The following is a 6,871-nucleotide window of genomic DNA, read 5'->3' on the forward strand; positions in this document are numbered from 1 at the left end:
GAGGCCACGACAGGGGGAGGCCCGCATACCACAAAAAAAAAAAAAAAAAAAAGATTACTAAAGGAGTACAGCGTTGAGTCATTTATTTGAATTGATTGACTCAGAATGGACTAAACACCACAAATGGATAGAGACGATGCTTTTAAAACCCCAAAGAAAACCCTTTATCCACCATCTGTGTTGGTTCAAAAGAGTTCAGTGCTAATCCAAAACACAATGTGAAATTGCCTGAATTAGAATCCCAGGGTTCTTAGTGCAGCAAATGTCAGGACAGAATAAAAAGGAGCCACCATCTACCCAAAGTAAAGTATTTTGCATGGCTGAAGCCCTTCTTTTCAGAGTGGAAACACCAAGACATCAACAAATGTTTCATGGGGGCTTACCACATGCAGGGTCTTCGCAGAGAAGTTTCCAAAAATAGTAACCCATGTGTGTGGCTGTCTTGAAAGACATAGAATAATTGCCCCTCGAGTCCATTTGTCCACTGGAAGTACCACAGAGATGGAGGGTCTCCATCAAGATTTTGCATCCCGTCTCTCTCATTATTTGGCTTTCTTCTGCAACAACATACAAAACAAAGCACGAACTCCTGTTCTCTTCTGCTTCTCCTTGTCCTCGTCTCCTTTCTTTTCTCACCACCATTCAGGGGGCATATTTAGGAGATATGGCTACGGATTGTCCAGCTCAACGGGACCCCTCAAAGAGTCATTCTGTGGCCTAGAAAATTGTTCTTCCTCGACAAAGAAACCCCCTGAGGATACCTAGGCTTCCAGGAATCCCTGGCCGTTATAACATGACCTCCCTGTCATAGAACAGTATTTGAGGAATGAGTCTCCCTTTCTCTCTTGTGAACCCACACCATTCCCCTCCAGACTAAGTTCTGGAACCCACTGGCCTATTTCCATCCATACATCCCCCTATAACAAGGGTCTGAAATATCTTCCTCCAGATTTCTATATATCTCAGGCAGACACCTGGAGTTTGAGGGGCCGTCAAGTTGAGGGTTGTTGGTAGTTGGAGGTAACCCTGTGACCATTTAGGAACCCTGTGACCAGCACCCACACAGCAGATAAGTTTCAGTAACTGATGGACTGCTTGTTACAACCAGGCTAACATCACTTTACCAGGTTTAGTAGACCAAATAATGCCTCCCAAAGATAGTGGGTCCTAACCCCTGAAACCTGTCAATGCTATATTATTTGGAAAAAGGGTCTTTGTAAGTGTCATTGTGCTAAGGATCTTGAGATGGAGCTATTATCCTGCATTATTTGTGCCCTAAAGGCAATTACGTTTTTCCTTGTGGAGGGAGGCATAGAGAGACTTGACACGCACACACCAAGGAGAAGGCAACATGAAGATGGGGACAGAGATTGGAATGGTACATATGTCACTGAGGTAGATGAAGGGGTGTGTTTTTGTGTTTTTTCCAATGAACTCACATATTTGGGGATGAATGAGACAGCTTTGGCAACAATTGTATTCTCATTCTTTATTTTATAGATTCAAGTGCGGGCAAACATTGCCTTACATTAAAAGTAGATAGAAACAGGAAGGAATTCTCTTATAGCAGTAGCACTCAATCCTCTGAGCTCCTTCTAAGGCGTATGCCAAAAATCGTATTTTTCACCTATCAGATGACAACTTAGTCAAGAACTCCCTCAGGTTTGCTCAAGGCAGAGAATTGGAAAGCATTTGACTTGCAGAGTGACTTGTTATCCAATCATTAGAGTCGCTCATTTTTCTCACTCTCTAGGAAGTACCCCCAAAAGTTTTACCTAGGTTTACCCAGTGACTCTTAATTATATCACTCTTACTTTGTTTTGCTTGTTTGTTTGTTTGTTTGAGATACAATTGACATACGGCACTGCATGAGTGTAAGGTGACTTGCATACATCATGAAATGACTATCACAAGTTTAGTGATCATCCATCAACTCATAGAGATTCAATATTAAATGGTAAAAAATTTTTTCTTTGCGATGAAAACTCCTAGAATTTACTCCTACAATTTTCATATATAACATACAGCAGTGTTGATTATATTTATCATGTTATACACTATGTTCCTAGTACTTATTTATCTTATAACTGGAACTTTGTATCTTTTTTTTTTTTTTTTTTTTTTTTTTGCGGTACGCGGGCCTACCGCTGTGGCCTCTCCCGTTGCGGAGCACAGGCTCCGGACGCGCAGGCTCAGCGGCCATGGCTCACGGGCCCAGCCGCTCCGTGGCACGTGGGACCTTCCCGGACCGGGGCACGAACCCGCGTCCCCTGCATCGGCAGGCGCACTCCCAACCACTGCGCCACCAGGGAAGCCCGGAACTTCGTATCTTTTGACTGCCTTCATCCAAGTCACCCTCCCCCATCCCCTACCTCTGGTAACCACAAATCCCATCTCTTTTTCTATGAGTTTTTTGTTTGTTTGCTTATTTGTTTGTTTTTGAAGTATAATTGACCTACAATACTACGGTAGTCCCTGTTATACAACATCTTGATTCAATACTTCAAGACATTTCAAGACGATCACCATGAGTCTAGTTATCATCTGTCACCATACAAAGATATTACACAATTATTGACAATACTCCCCATGCTGTACATTTCATACTTGTAACTCATTTATTTTGCAACTGGAAGTTTGTATCTCTTAATCTCCCTCACTTATTTCTCTCCTTCCCCCACCCCTCTCCCCTCTGGCAACCCCATGTTTGTCCTCTGTACCTATGACTCTGTTTTTTAGATTCCACATATAAGTGAGATCATACAGTATTTGTCTTTCTCTCTCTGACTTATTTCACTTAGCATAATACCCTCTAGGTCCACCCATGTTGCCGCAACGGGCAAGATTTCATTCTTTTTTATGGCTGAGTGATATTCCATTGTGTATATGTATCACATCTTCGTTAGCCATTCTTCTGCTGATGGACACTTAGGTTGCTTCTGTATCTTGGTTATTGTAAATAATTCTGCAACCAGTTACTCTTACTTTGGAAGCATATTTTCATTCCTGATATACTCAGAAAAGGTTGGCAAAACTGAAATATCATTGACTTCAATTTTTGTTATCAATGTGATTAAAAATATGTAATCTTAAAATTGCATGCTTAAACACATGAAGTTTGTTTCAAAATCTTGGAACTGTGAATTTAGCTCATTCAATATATAGAAGATGTCTGCCATGGAATCTAAATAGCCTCAGCATCAAGTCTATCAATCAGTCCAATCAGACTTACTTTCTGTTAGAAAAATCCAACATTTTTTCCTTCCCCCCACACCACACAGCTTGTGGGACCTTAGTTCCCTGACCAGGGATTGAACCCAGGCCTTTGGCAGTGAAAGCCCAGGTCTTAACCACTGGACCACCAGGGAATTCCCTCCAACTTTATTTTTTAATTCAGATCATCCTGTTAACGTGTGTCCTCCATGATGGAATCCCTCGTATTTCTGACTCTTAAATGTAGGAGGGATGGAGAGCTAAGGCACAGAGCCTGCCGTGAACGTGGTGCCTGCGTGAAACAAGGCTGAGGTGTCATCACAGGGCTCCATCCAAGAGGGTGGCCATTGATAACCAGGGTTATGGGGGAAGAAGTGAGCTGTGCCAGTTCTCCTAGAAACAGATGCAAAGACTTTATTAGAGGAAACAAGGATGAGAGAGAATAGAGGCTGGGGGAGTGTGGGCGGGGAGGTGGAGGAGGCAGGGAGCCTTCCTGGACCACAGTGCAAATCTGAGACCACACAAAGGGAGAGGGCCGAAGTGTCCAGGTGGCTGTGAGGCCTAAGGAAGGTTCAGCAAGGCCATCAGAGGGTCCTGGTGCCAAAGCTGGCCATCAGAGGAGTCCAAGTTCCTCAGGACTCAGGTGGTACCCTGGCCACGTCAGTGGCTGGCTGAGCACAGCCTGTGGGAAGCATGACAATGGATTTCAGAGCGCAGTAACTGGGGACCTAATCAAATGAGCTCCCTGTCATTGGAGGTCTGGGAGGGGCCTTCTTATGGCCACCCCCCGAAATATTTAAATGAAAATTGTCATCACTTCTGCTGCCCCAGTCCTGAATAGATTTGAAACAAGAACATGATGACATGAGCTAAAACACTCCATTTCTAATGTCATGGCTTAACCCTTAACAGCAATACACTTAAGAATTGACCAGGAAATTCCCTGGCAGTCCAGTGGTTAGGTCTCTGCGCTTCCACTGCAGGGGGCACGGGTTCGGTCCCTTGTCAGGAAACTAAGATCCCACAGGCCCAACAAGCAAACAAAAAGAATGGACCAATCACAGGTTTGCAGTCATGGAGTTCAGGATACGCTACCCCAAAATATGGCAACTTGGCAAACTGAATATTTTAAACTGAAGGAATGTGAGAAAAAAACAGGTGCAGGAAGGACTCTTCGATCTTCCTTGTCTCCCCTGAAGTAGGTCTTAAGACCCTCATATGAGAGGCACCCTCCTTATTCCTGAAGAAGCATCCTTCTCTCTAACAGGGAGGGATGCCGAGAAGAATCTGGACAGGTCTTGCTAAGTTTCCCCCAGTTTCCTACCCTTACCTCATACTCTGTCTTATCCTATCTTTCCATGACTGTCCCCTCTTCATCAAATCCAGCGTAAAAACACTCAGGTTTAACCATTTCTCTGGGTCTTCTTTTCCTTAAGAAGGCTCCCGATGTCACGTAAAACTTATATTAAATAAATTTTTTATGCTTTTCTCCTGTTAATCTGTCATAGTCCATTTAATTTTCAGACCTACCGGGGACCCTTTTCTCGCCCCTACAGGAGTGTCTTGATTAAACGAGTCGAATGCTGATATTTCAAATTGTCATTTTGTTTGGCACCTGGGACATTTTTAAAACCCTTGGGGCTATGATCCTAGTAAGATTCTGGATGGAGGAGAAGTACCTCTTTATTTTGTATAATGGGAGAGGGGTGGTCATGTATGGGCAGATGGGAAAGGAGTCCTGGTGTGCACACTGAGACAGCCTGCTCTAGACATTTCCTTGACCTCCCAGAGGGTCTTCGTCAGCTTGGGTCCTCTGAGAAGCAGACTCCAGGATAGAATGAAACATGCAAGAGATTTACTGGGGACACATCTATGAAAGACAAAGGGGAAAGGACACAGGAGTAGGCGGGGACAGCCTTCAGAGCAGGACTCTGGTCTGACACCTGTGAAGGGAGGAAAGGAAGGAAGGGATCTTGGGCTGAAGGGCTGCATCCAGGCTCACAGGGCGCCCCACGGCGGAGGAGGAGTCCCGTGTCGGGCCCAAAGAGCGGGCACTCCCACGGGTCACGGTCATTGGCTGGGTTGATGGGAGGGAGTGGGCCCAGCATGAAGACGGGGCATATCAGAAGGTGCAGGTTCCCTTGAAGGGAGATCAGAGCAGTGCACACACCGTATCCCCTTTGGGTGCATCTCTTTCCTCCCATTGCTTCCATCTCCCCTCTCCTCACACTGTGTGGATCCTTTAATACCTCTTCTCCTTCAAGTCCCAGGAACCCTCTCCTGGGCTATCCCACTCTTACCCCACTCCATCTCCCACTCGTGCTTGGAAATCTTCAGGCTCCTTCCTGGTGTGGAAGGCACAGCTGCTGTATGGAGGGAGAGAGGGAAGCCTTGAGCCTGAGGGTGGAGAAGTGGAGAAAGGAAAATGGGATGCTCTTCATGCAAAGTGGCAGTTCACTTTTCCCTTTCTGATTTTCCTCCGTCAGCCGCGGATACATAAAAACGAACGGGTCCTCTGGCACCGTGAGGGTTAATCTCTGCACCTTGCCCTCCCCAGTCCTGTAAGAAATGTGTCCTTCCTACAGTAGAACTTAGGGACAACACACTTCTAATAGGCTGTCTGTACCGTCACCAACCTGAGTTCCATTACAAAACTCTGTTCTGGCCATTTAACTTTGGGAAGTACCTTGCCCACTGCCGCGTGTTTTTCTCTTGCACGTAGCAGGTGGAGAGGGAGGGCTGTCTAGACCCTCACAGCTCCTGGAAATCTCTATCTCTCATTCAGAAGGCTGGACTTTGCTTCCCTAAAAAATTGTTTGTGTCTTTTCACACTTTCCCCATCGTAATCCAAAACTGATTGAATACAAAAGAAATTCTATGCCAAATTTAAATATCATATTATTTATGCCTTCTAAGAGACTAGGAATAAGTTTTATTAATCTGTGTATCTGGTTTTAAAAACTTAAACTAGAGCTCAACTTGTGCAAAAGAGAAGAAGCAAAGGTCCAACACCAACTCACAGTAGATATGTTACCTTGTGATAATGTTGTTCAATTTTTTTTCCTACAAAAATATGGACTAACAATGCTTTTCAACTAATCATCACAGAATCCCTTTGACTGTAAAATTAAGTTTATGGCATGAATTGCTAAAAACTTAAAAGTGAGGCATCTAGAGCCCAGAATGGTTATCTGACTTACCCAAGGTCACACAGTAAGCAACAGTAACATTAGAACTACAACCCTTTGGGCTTCCAGATCAGACCTCCATGCCGAAGAGGAATCCCAAGTTTCAATTCTGGAACAGGAAGAAGGAAGCAGGGTTTGGAACAGATTGTGCCCTCCATAGCTCAGGATGAAATTCTGTTCCAGGAAGAGGCTCAGATTTCTTCAATATCAAGATTTGGTTACAAGTCTCTGACTAATGAAAGTTTATTGTCTACAATAATATCAGACTCGGGTCCAAGGGTTTAATCTCTCTAATCATATGTTCTACACATTATTGAAAAGAGAGATGTCCAAAGGGCATATTTAAAGGCGCAAATATTCCAAGTAGCAAAAAGCATAGGTAAAGGAAAGCTTTAAAAACTCCTCCTGGAGGTGGAAATTGCTGTCAGGTGCCAGAGGAGAGAAAGATAATGGGTTCGCACAGGGCGTTG

The sequence above is a fragment of the Physeter macrocephalus genome, chromosome 19 (genome assembly GCF_002837175.3).
Source record: "Physeter macrocephalus isolate SW-GA chromosome 19, ASM283717v5, whole genome shotgun sequence".
Classification (NCBI taxonomy): Eukaryota; Metazoa; Chordata; class Mammalia; order Artiodactyla; family Physeteridae; genus Physeter; species Physeter macrocephalus.